Source organism: Dermochelys coriacea, chromosome 6, assembly GCF_009764565.3.
Source record: "Dermochelys coriacea isolate rDerCor1 chromosome 6, rDerCor1.pri.v4, whole genome shotgun sequence".
Classification (NCBI taxonomy): domain Eukaryota; kingdom Metazoa; phylum Chordata; order Testudines; family Dermochelyidae; genus Dermochelys; species Dermochelys coriacea.
This window is the reverse complement of record NC_050073.1, coordinates 127,940,482-127,953,394: the sequence shown is the minus strand read 5'-3', so window position 1 is coordinate 127,953,394 and position 12,913 is coordinate 127,940,482.

Below are 12,913 nucleotides of genomic sequence, written 5' to 3'. Positions count from 1 at the left end.
CAGAGTGAAGAGTGGTGTTATGAATTGATAATTTCCTTTTATTTCCCCAAGCCCCTGTACTTTTTCTTATCCTCACTGCTGGGTTTAGAGCTGGAGCCTGGGCTGGAACTACCTGGCCATGGTGTGAGTGCATAGCCCCTTTCTAAGAGCTCACTTCCACCATGTGTTTTCACATGCTACAATGATTCCAACCTTTGAACGTGTGTTTATGGTTTTCCTTTCACACAGAGTGATTGCCCTTTTCAAGCCCTCTCCAAGAGATTCACTGTGCATTTTGTAGTGTGGCTGGAAAAAGGAACTATACTTTAACATAGGGATGTACAAAATAATGTTCGAGTTCCCCCTCCCCGGTAAAGTACTTGCCTGAAATTCTTTTTCTTAGTCATAGGCAGCTGCATCTTAGCTGCCAACTGCATAAAAAACAAAAGTAATCTTCATTGACCTGCTGATAAAACTGAACATATTTTCCTCCAACAGATCACCTTCCCAAGAATGCATTGTTTTGTGGTTTCCTGGATCATATTTACCAGCACTGAGGTTTCTGTATTCATTAAGCTTTTGCCTATTGATATAATATTAGCAATGCTACATAAATAGAGCCTTTCAATAATAAATATTTGAGGTTCTTCTAATAAAGAAGTTTATATGGTGGCTACTCTCAATCAGCATTTGCCAATAATTACTACACAGCACTGTTTGAGATGTCCATAACTTTCCCCTCTATTTAGAATAGGAAATACTCTAGTAACTATATTCCAATAGTTGGCAAATATTGACTTTAACAGCTTCTACTATAGGACAGGTTGAGAAACAGAGGATAAGGAATAAAAAATAGATTAAAGCATTCTGACTAACATAGCTAAAATAAATTGCAAACAAAACATTTCCACATCTGGTTACAAATCATTTGAGGAATGAGTTCCATAGATCACTGTGGGAGAGTAGGGCTGGAAGCTCTCTAGCTACATCTGCTCATGCTAATGCTACAGATGTCTTCAAAGTTTTTATCTTCTGTTTGTATGCAAGCCAAAGTGAGAGGACATGGAGGAAATTGGCTGTTCTAGACTTTAAAATCTGTGAGTGAAATCCAGAATTTTCACACATAATGCTCAGGGGTTGGAATGGGCAAGTGCCCACAATGCTAACTCGCTCACGCTTACACTGGGCAAATATGCCAAATGTGCCACGTTCTGGTGTTTGCCTTTATGGTTAACTTAAAAATAAAATGGAAACATCAGCCTAGGATTCCTTGTGAACTTGGTAGGTTCCTAGGATCCCACTCAGCAAGGGCCTTCTGGCCTGACTCTACTCCCATCTCAGAGCCCTACAAACCCTTTTATAGCCTGGGTTTGACCGAATGAGTCCCATTTGGTCCAGCTTCCCACAAAAACCATCATGAGTCAGCAGAATAGCCCTGCTTTCCATTGAGCCCTGCTACATATGGACTAGCAATTGAGGTGAAGCATTACCAGATCATAACCCAGAGTTCTGCCCTAAAGAAAGGGTCAATTTTGGAGATTTTAAAGAAGTGGAAGGGTTAGTTATAGCTTACCTCAGAGTATGGGCCTGGTAGACAGAAACTATCATGTTGTCAATAGAGACGTAGAGGAGAGGAACATAGGTATGGCCATACTGGGTCAGACCAAAGGTCCATCTAGTCCAGTCTCCTGTCTTCCAACAGTGGCCAGTGCCAGGTGCCCCAGAGGGAATGAACCGAACAGGGAATCATCAAGTGATCCATCCCCTGTTGCCCATTCCCAGTTTCTGGCAAACAGAAGCTAGGGACACCATCCCTGCCCATCCTGGCTAATAGCTATTGATGGACCTATCCTCCATGAATGTATCTAGTTCTTTTTTAAACCCTCTTATAGTCTTGGCCACCACAACATCCTCTGGCAATGAGTTCCACAGGTTGACTGTGCATTGTTGAAGAAGTACTACCTTGTATTTGTTTTAAACATGCTGAGGAGAAGAATTAGGAGGAAAAATGAGAAGTTCATTATGGCAGATATTGAGTTTGTGATGGCAGCTAGACAACCAAGAGATTACCAGAGAAATAGCCAGAGAGGCCAGAGAGGATAGATGGGGAGAATCATTGGAATTATTGTCACAACAAAGGTAATCTAAAATTGTCCCAATCCACCCCTCTCCCCCACCACATCTTTACCAGCATTTCCCATGCTGTGGTGGATCTAAACCTTTAACTGGCAGGATACGGCAGGCTCAGATTTCCAGAAAATCAATACTAATTTTTGATAAACCAAGATAGTTCTAGTCAAATGAGCCAGAAATCTAGAACTGTTTCTGGGGCAGGCTGAAAACCATGATGTGGGCTGCTGCAGATAGATTAGCAGCACACATTCAATCAGATAGAGGGGAAGCACACTGTCCAGTCACTTCCATTTCAGGTATTACAAACTGTTGACAAAGTAGGAGCTTTACTGTCAGCTTTCTCACTGATGAGAAGCTGATAAGGAAGAGCTTTAAACAGATAAGAGGTAATACTGCAGTAACGGAGTTGGCAAATGAATAAATCAACACTAATAAGCATCAAAATATGCATTGAGATGATGCTGCAAGAGAAAAAATATAGGGAGCTGTTGAGGGCAGAACTGGGCCCATTGTATGGCGAACAATAAGCTGCCTGTATAGCTGTTATAAATGGAGACCCAGAAATCCACAGGGGAAATAATAAGTTCCTTCATCTTATTATATTTTATTTGTATTGCAGTAGCACTGAGAGGCACCAAACAAGACTGGAGCCCAAAGGTGGTGTTAATTTTACAGACCTATAAGAGACAATGCCTTGCCTCCAAAGTGTTTGAATAGAACTGGTTGAAAAAATTCAGTTGAATCACTTTTTTGGTGAAAAACTGGATTTTTGATCAATTTTTTTTTGCAAAGGTGTCTGCTTTCTGCAGAAAATTTAAGTTTTTGTTGAAAAATCAAATGCCTGAAAATCAAAATATTTTTATTTTGAAATTGTGCCTTGGTGCCTTGTGGGAGTTGTAGTTCTGGTGCCTCACGCTGGCATTGTTCTCTGCAGGCTGGACTATATCTCCCAGGATGCATCAGAGTCAGATTCCCAAGCACCATCAGCCTTCTCCAAGGTAGCAGGCCATGGTGTACTATGGGAAATGTAGTCTGACCAGGACACAGAGCCTATAGAGAAGAATGGGACCATGAGGCACCAGAACTACAACTCCCACAAGGCACCAAGGCAGTATTTCTGAATCAATTTTTTTTTTCAGTATTCAAATTTCCTCTGGGGAAAAAAACATACCAACATTTTCTGTGGAAGATTTAGACTGAATTTTTTTCATTTTTGTTGAAATCTTCCATGAGGGGAAAACACACTCTTCAGCCAGCTCTACGTTTAATATCTGTGAAGAGAAAACAGGGCAACGCTGGAGAAAGGGAGCATTATTATCCTGTTTTACAAATAAAGAACTGAGGCACAAAGCCATTAGGAGATTTGCCGAAGTTTAAACTGAAAGCCTGTAATAGAGCAGGGAATTGAACTCAGATGTCCTAGACCCCAGTCCAATGGCTTAGGGCCTGATTCAGTCATTTCTTACACATCTGGCTCCAATTTCTAGACTATGGAAGAGATAAATAAATAAACACCAAAGGACCAAGAAAATACAGACAGTTTGTTAGCCTGTAAAACACTGAAAGTCTAATAAACATGGTGTTAAACTTCTGTTCCAGCTTATTGGAAAAGCTGTCAGAGATGCAATGGAATTTTAAATTTAACAATGATTTTTCCTTGTGTCTGCTCAAGGTCTCTGCAAAATATACAATAAAGGTAAAAACAACAACTTCATTATCTTTACATAATACAGTACAGAAGAGTTACTAGTGTACTCTAAATGTGTCATAAATAATTCAGATGAAGCTGCATTGTCAAAAAAGGGAACAAAGTGACGTTTAAGATGCAACATCCTTGATTTATTTTAAGTTACTTGTTTCTTCCCCATACTTGGTAATTTACAAAACTCAGTCATTTGCAATGGTCCTTTTCTAAGCCACATGAATAATAGAGTCCCAGTTCAACAAAGCACTTAAACACATGTTTTGCTCTCTGTGTGAACTGTCCCTTGTATTGACCTCAGTGAGACTTATGCACATGCTTAAGTGCTGTGCTGAATTGGGAACGGGGAGGGGAGGAGAGGGGCGGGTGTGTGTGAAAGCATCTCTTGAAGAGAAACGGATTAGTCCTATGCCAAGCAGTGTGGAGACATGTAAAAATTGCCAGAGATGGGAAAGATTTAGCAGACAGGCAGAGCACCACACATACAAGACAGCTCTGCTTATTTAGCTAAAGAATTCAATGTAGCTACTATGGGCAAACAAGAACACCGTAATTATAAGACCACACAACCTAGATGAGCTATCCACCCATGGGAGTATAGCATCATAATTCTCTCTCAATAGTGTTTGTCTACTCTGAGAGTAGCCCAGGCCCCAAATCTCTGTTTCAACAGCCCTTGTGAATTAGTGGAGGGTTTCAGATTCCTGTAAAAAGCCAGCTCTAGTTAAGAACCTGTCTAGTGTTATAGCTCAGGAATGGCTGGACAAGCACAGGAGGTGCTTCCTTCCAGGGTCTGCTTCACTGTCTGCTGCCCCTAGTTCAGGCTGGTTAGGACAGGGAGGAAGCCTGTCTGTTAGTCAATGATCAGAGTACAAGAGCAAGGCAATGAAATTAACTGTTCAGTGTCTGAATACTCTCCTGTGTTAATTCGGTCTGTGAATGTGTTTACACTAGTGAGTCCTGGCCTGGACACTGCTCCCAGATGCTCCCACTGATGGACATTTTCACTGAAATATCCTTGAATGGGTGTTAATATTTTGCTTACAGTAGCTCTAGAGGCCCTGTTGCGCCAGGCGCTGCACAGACACAGTCTCAAAGAGCTTATGGTCTAAACACACAAGAGACACTGGGTCAGAGGGGAAATAAAGACAGAGATGACACGACCTTCCCAAGATCACATGCAGTTCAACAGCAAAGCTGGGAATAGAACCCAGGTATCCTGACTCCCAATACAGAGCCCTATTCACTTGATCATAGTGCCTTAGTTGAACATAGCAACAAATATTCTATCTCAGGCTACCTCTACGCTTACGGGGCACTGCTGTCCTGATCCAGCTGTGCCGCTGTGAGAGCGCTCATATAGCTGCATTATGCTGACAGGAGAGAGCTGGCCCATCAACATAATAAAACAAGCTCAGCATGTAGTGGTAGCTATACTGGTGGGAGAATGTCTCCCGCTGACACAGTGCTGTGCACATGGGTGCTTATGCTGGCAAAACATATGTCATTCTGGGAGAGGGGAGTGTTTTTTCACACCCCAGAGTGTGAAAAGTTTTGCTGACATAAATGCTAGTATAGATATGGCCTCAGACTAGTCTATCCCTTTATTGCTATAACTAACTGTCTCTCTTTTCCCTTGGGCTAGCTCCCTCTTCTGTCCATTTGCTCTTCTTTTTCAGTCTCAATTTTGTTTCCATTTCTCTCATTGCTTGTTGTGGTCTCATTACTTTTTGTCTACCTCAGTAACATTCACCCACCAGCTTATTCCCAATAGTATTGGTCTGAAAAGAGAATTTCCATTCCATGGGCAAATCCAACATTTGTTTTTATTCCACATTGACATGAACACTTTTTTCCACAACAGAAATCACACACACACAAAAAATCAGTTTGGTGACATTAAATCATTTTGTCACAAAAGTGTCAAATCATTTTGTTTCAATAAGGTAAAAACTTTGTTTTGATGGTGTCAAAACATTATAAATTTTTCATTAATTTTATAAAAGTAAAATATTATCTTTTATATACTAGTCGACATGAAATTAAAAATTCAAAACAATACCATTGCCCCTTTTCAACCTGAGTGGCTAGTCAAAGTTTCGGAACCTGGGACATTCCAGAGGGAATCAGAAATTGATGGAATCTGCTATTTTCTTTGATGCAATCTTCTTTGTTTATAAGGAATGTATAAAGTCCTGTGTCTCTGAACGCAGAGGGAACCAAGGGTAAAAAGATGCAGTTTCTTTGCTTACAGCCCCCAAGCCTCTTTAGCCAGCACTAAAATCAAAAAAGTGTTCTCTGCCTTTTACAGGGTAACACTGTTTGCAGGCTTCTCCTGGGCTTTCTTGTCTCTCCTCTTCGCCCTGTTCTTGTCTGCTGTCAGTTTGTGTGTGCTCTCTCTTCCCCCTCCACTCCTGCCCCACACCTGAGCAAAAAATACTCAGCCAAAAGCTCCTGGGCAAGTTCACACACAGCTTTGCATCTTAAGTGGAGACTCTGCTTACAGCTACGGTAGTTGAAAGGTGAGTTCACACATATCAACCTCAATGGGGTTTTAACTCAACCCATAACAAGGTTTCACCCACCTCAGAATACTACATTTCAACATTATTAAAACAAGAAATTTAAACAAGTCATTTTGGCATTTCCCCCACCAAAATATCATCAAAATTGGTACTTCCTGTGACATGGTTTGACATAGTTAGGTTGATGCAGTGTCAGGGTAGACACTGCATTGCTTACATTGACTGTTGCTGCCTCTCAGAAGCTGTCCCACAATGCCCTACACTTACAAGTGCTCCTGGTGAGGATACACACCAAGTCAAGGAACATAGTCGTCTTCTTTCATATGGGTTGGGTAGGTAGCAATGAGTACAAATTTATAGCTGTATTATATATATACATACACACACACACACACACACACACACAAATATAGGAGCATAATGTGGACATGCAAAAGTGATTTAATTACTGCAGTGGCTGTACGTCGATATAATTTAGGTCAACTTTATTCTGTAGTCAAGACTTGCCCTGAGTACAACAGCTCGGCAAAGGCAGGTATCAGGGAGGAGCTGCATGGCAATGGAAGGAGGGACTGTTAGGAGAAACTTGCAGACAGTGAAAGAAGTAGCTTTTGAGAGGAAGGAAATGAAGAAAGCCTGTGAAGCGCATTTAAATAAATGGTACTCTGGGGACAGAAGCAGTCTGAGTGCTGAAAAGTAACAGGCTCCATTAACGCTTGTGCTCTTCAGACTTTCATGTTTTCAGGAACAGTATCCGGCAACCCCTTGCAAACATCTCACCAGGCACAGAGATGTCATTAAAAAAGAAAAGGGGTGGCAAGCTTTGTACACATGAGTCAAAAGAAAGCTGCTGCTGGCAGAAGATCTGTAGGCTCCTGTTAGACCATGGTACTCAAAATACAGAGGATCATTTAACAGGGCTGCAATGGGCTGGATTAGGCTTGTAGGCCCTTCGCTCATAAATTGTAATACATCCTCTTTGCAAATGACCACACACCCATGCTATCCCAGCTGCACTGGCCAGTGCAGAGTGGGGGTGGACCAGAGGGTTGCTCTTTCCCCACCACTCTCCAGACCAAAGTCTGGTTGGCCTGCGCCAGGGCATCTGGAAGGAATGCCATCCAGGGCACCCTCTAATCCAATGCTTTTTCAGATTTGACAGTGGTTGCCAATGCTCCAATAATAAAGGGATATGGCTTTTAAATATGGAGTTTAAGAAATTTATGTTCACCTCCCGAACAAATTATAGCCCAAACGACAGTTTAAAATTATCTATTCCTTTAGAAAAGCTCTTTTATTCATGGATTGGAAATTATCTCTGTCATCCACAGACAAGTCTTTGCAAATGTCAGGGACTTCCAGAATCAGGCTGTAACAGAAGTTTGCTAGGCTGCTATGGGAAAAATGATTTGAAAGTCATCAGGAAGAAAACATCGGAGATGTCTTAATTTAATGCCTTTTTAAATTGATAATAAGTTCAGCAGCAGAGATCATTACAATGCATGCAGCCTAAACTGCAAATCATTATACCTGTAACAATGACACCATAAACTTTTACGATGTTTTAGGTAACTTTTAAAAGCAGGGATTTTGTTAAATTAATGTATTCATTATGGCCTTTTGAATGTTTTATTATTTGAAAAATCAAAGGATTCTATGGGGCAGGCAGTAATATGAGGTGGTGTATCTTTTCTTCTGAAAAACAATAGGGTTTTGTTAAAAAAAAAAAACCTCTAAATTAAAATTTCAGTGGGAAATTTCAGACTGAAACCCGAATAAAAGTTCCTTTTTGGTTTAGTTTTTAATTGAAATTTTGGAAAACAGGTTTTGCAGAACTGAAAAATTGGTGAAATGCTGGATTTCTCTCCTTCCTTTCTTGCCTCCAAACGGGATGGGATGAATGAAGTCTAGGGGGATTTCACACATTCCTTCCTTCCTGGTTTATTCTTCAATTTTTTTGTTGAGGAAAAAAAGCCACTCAAAGAACACACACAGGTTTGTCAAGCAGCTCTAGCAACAATATAGTCAGGCCAGCACTCTGGAAAATGTATTATAGGGACAATTCCTTCGAGAGAAACTAAATTACTGATGACAGGGCACAACTCTTCCACCCTCATGCTGGTACTGCCATTGAGCTCAGGCGTGAGCGAAAGACTACTCCGTGTGAGCAAGGGTGCCAGGATTTGGCCTGCCATAAGGGCCAGCTTGTGACTCCAAGCCCCTGGTAGGGAGGTCGCTTGCCCAGGACCATCCCTTTTTTGAGGTAGCTGTCCTGGGAAATCCTGGCATGTGCTGCCAGCTGCCCAGCTTTATGGGCTCAGGATCATCCTCTGGTGCTGAGGTGAAGCCCCGGCGGTAGTGTTTTATTGCCTCATTTTGCTGCTCTGATGCAAGACAATAGAATCAGGTCCATTGTTCCCAAGTCAGGCCCAATGGGCCTGACTCTGCCCTCTCTCGTGTGGTGTAAACCAGGGATAACTGAACTGACTTCACTGGAGTTTTCCACCTGTTCTACACAGGGCTGAGCTCAAACTCAGGCCCGGTGCCTCAGGGGCAGGAGACGTCCTAGTGGCTTCTGCTGCACCAGTGGAAAGGGAACTGTAGGCCTTGCCCTCCCCTCCCTGCCAAGCCCTGCTAGCTAGTGTAAAGAGTCAGGACATGGCTGTCCTCTCCCCTCTTTGAGGATGCCAGCAGTCATGCTAGCCCCTGTTCAGAAGGAGCCGAGGGAGGCTTCCAGCACCATCCTGCCATAGCTTGCCCTCACTTCGCCTGTCTCATTTCTAGGCCTCGCTTCCCAAATCTAACTAGTATTCCTGTCACATCACCAGCTTTATGTACAGGGATTTACCTCAGCTTTCAGGGCTAGAGCAGTCCCAGTGTCTCTTCCAAACAAAGCTTTTAGGCCTTAAAGAAAGATGAAGTCACTCTGCCCTGATGGGAATTCTGCATGTTCAAGGCGCTATTATACCTAAGAGACAAGATAGTAACAGACAGTCTCCTACCAGGCCCTGCACTCTCTCCAGCTGTCCTATCAGATTTGGAGACAGCTTGCCGCCCAGTAATTTCAGCTTTACATGGTATAAATTGATTCAAAGTGTGCGATGTTTGCCGTGGCTTTCGGAGCGATAAGGCTGTTGATACAGAGGTGCTGACAGCAGATAGGTTTTACTATTGAGTTCACAGAAATAGCCATGCTGTGCTGGCGGAAGAATGAGCCAGGACTGTTAAAACCATGGGACAGTATGCTGGACAGCTGCCCCACTGCTGGCTTGGGGAGAAAGAGAAGGAAGTTTATTCACTTTTCAAAGATTTGTTGAAACAAGAGGATCCTAAACGTTTCACAGGTGGGCAGAAAAGCCCCGTTATCAAAGAAAACCTGTCAGCTACATAAAGGGAAGGACAACATGGCAGGTGTGCTGTTGGAAATCTGGACTCACTCCATTCAGTTTAATACAATCCTGCCCAGGATATTTACAATCAGCTATATGAGAAGGATGCTAACCCCCGGCCAAGGGCTCCAGGACACAGAGCTGACTTGAGGAAGGATGGGCTTGCACCTAAGGCAATGGAACTGGATTCAGCAGGCTCAATACTTGGCTTTGCCACAGACTCCGTTGGGTAAATCACAGGTGGTTGTGCTTTCAAGTGCACTCAGCTCTCCTTGTAGACATGGCCCTAGATATCACAACTACCACATTTTGCCAGCACAAGTAATGTCGGCATAAAGCCACTGCAGTTAGTATATTGCTTGTGTGCATTCATATGTGGCTCCTTGCATCGGCATGGCACGGCACGTACTCACCGGGAGTGATTGTGTCAGTGCAGTCACAGTCCGGTGTACCAGGTGTAGGTATACCAGTGTACATCCCACACTGTCTTCTGCGTAGTTTTGGCAATGTATGGTGGGGCAGAAACGACTCATGCAGGGTTGACTGCAAGCAAGGGGCAACAGCCCATAATTAAGTGTTCTCCCCCTCATAATATCTTACTCCATAATTGTTGTGCCTATTTTCAGTTTCCCATGAACCCACGTAGCACTTGTCCCTGTCTACCACCTCTGACAAAGCATGGCTCCTGCGCAGTTCTGTGCTATTGTCATGAGCATTGCAAGCACAGGGCGCATGACCTTCCACTATTTGGAGAGCCACAAGAACCACTGAGGGGAACATGAGGGTTTCCTTGTGATCATTTTGTGATGGGGCATAGCAAGAACCAATTCAAGGTTGTTGGTGGTGTTTGCAGAGCAGCTACAAATGGTGGCGCACCTTCTCGGCCCAAGAAACAAGTGCTGACTGATGGGCTCTCATCATAATGCAGGCTTGGGATGACGAGCAGTGGACGCAGAGCTTTCAGATGCACAAGGCTACATTCCTGGATCTGTCTCAAGCTCATCCCAGCCATCCAGCACAGGGACACCAAACTGAGGGCTGTATTGAGAGTGGAGAAGCATGTGGTGATCACCCTGTGGAACTTGTAACACTGGATTGCTCTAGGGTGACCAGACGTCCCAATAAAATCAGGACTGTTCCGATTTTTAGTTCTTTGTCCCACGTCCTGACCGACGCATGGTCAGGGCGCCATTTGTCCCAATATTGCGGCTTTGGCCACTATGGCAGTTTTTTTGCTTCGGCAACTCGGCTCCGGTGGGTTTTTTTGCTTCTCCCATGTGTCCCAATATTTTGTCCTTTTCATCTGGTCATCCTAGATTGCTACCAGTCAGAGGGAGGTCATTTTGGAGTGGGAAAATCCACTATGGGGGCCACTGTGATGCAAGCATGCAGACCAATTAATTGTCTCCTGCTACACAGGACTGTGACTCTCGGCCCTGTGCAGCACATGGATGGATTTGCAGCAATCCTGTGATAAATAAACAGGGGGATAGCTCCCTTTGATGAACACCCAACCAGTCAGCCAGCTGTAAAATCCCTCTTTGTAGCTGTTCTTTACTTGCTTTACCTGTAAAGGGTTAAAAAGTTTCCCAGGTAAAGAAAAAAAAGGGGGGGCACCTGACCAAAAGAGACAATGGGAAGGTAGAACTTTTTAAAATTGGGAAAGAAACTTTCCCCCTTGTCTGTTGTTCTCTGGGCTGGAAGGACAGAGTAGCCATGCTGTAAGCAGCTTAAGCCAGGTATGATCATAAGTCATCAGAACATGCCTAGAACTACTTATCTGAACTCCAATGTGTCCGTAGATCCGAGTGTTTAGCTAGACGCAATCAGGGTTATTTCTTTTATTTCTCATTGGCTTGTGGACTCCTCTGTGCTAACCCCAGATGCTTTTGTTTGCTTGTAATCTTTAAACTGAACCCCCAAGAAAGCTATTTTGGGTGATTGATTTTTGGAATTTATCTTTTAAAATCTATCAAAAGCCTAAATTCCAGATGGATTTTTTTTTTTTTTTTAAGGACAGGATTGGATTTGTGTGTCCTAAGAGGTTTGTGCATGTTGTTTGATCAGCTGGTAGCCACAGCTAATTTCCTTGTTTCTTTCTCAGCTCTTCCCAGAAAGGGGTGGGAGTGAAGGGGCTTGAGGGTACCCCACAGGGAGGAATTCCCAAGTGCTCCTTCCTGGGTTCAAAGGGGTTTTTTTGCATTTGAGTGGTGCAGCATTTACCTGGCCAAGGTCAGAGAAAAGCTGTAACCTTGGGAGTTTAATACAAGCCTGGAGTGGCAAGTGTTAATTTTTAAAATCCTTTCGGGCCCGACTTCTGCACTCGGAGTGACAGAGTGGGGATTCAGCCTTGACAGGTCAAGTGCCTAAATGTTTTTCCTTTACCTGGAGGACTTTTTAGCCCTTTACAGGTAAAGTAAGTAAAGAACAGCTACCAAGAGGGATTTTACAGCTAACTAGCTTTCCATCAAAGGGAGCTATCCCCCCCTTTATTTATCACAAATGCTGTTGCCGAACTGCAGTAGAGTGGTAGACTGCATCTATCCCTCACAGCAGGTGGCTTCAGAGCACCTTGTCCCAGTGTACATCAACAGAAAGAGCTACTTTTCCATGGCTATGCAAGCATTAATGCAGGGATGGGCAAACTTTTTGGCCTGAGGGCCACATCGGGGTGTGAAACTGTATGGAGTGCTGGGTAGGGAAGGCTGTGCCTCCCCAAACAGCCTGGCCCTGCCCCCTATCTGCCCTCCCCCTGACTGCCCCCCTCAGAATCCCCCCATCCAACCCCCCCGCTCCTTCTCCCCTGACCATCCCCTCCTAGGACCCCCTGCCCATAACTGCCCCCCAGGAGCCCCTCATCTAATCCCCCCATTCTCCAACCCCTGCCCCCCAAACCTCCACCCCATCCAACCACCCCCATCCCCTGAGTGCCCCCCAGACCCCCATGCCCTTTACCCAACCCCCCAACCCCCTTACCATGCTGCTCAGAGCAGCATGTCTGGCAGCCGTGCCGCTTGGCCAGAGCTAGACACGCTGCTGCCCTGCGCAGGAAGAGTGTGCAGCTCTGCCGCCCAGAGCGCTTCCCACGTGGCTGTGGGGGGAAGGGAAACAGCATGGGAAGGGCCGGGGGCTAGACTCCCCAGCCAGGAGCTCAGAGGCCGGACAGGATGGTCCCGTGGGCTGGA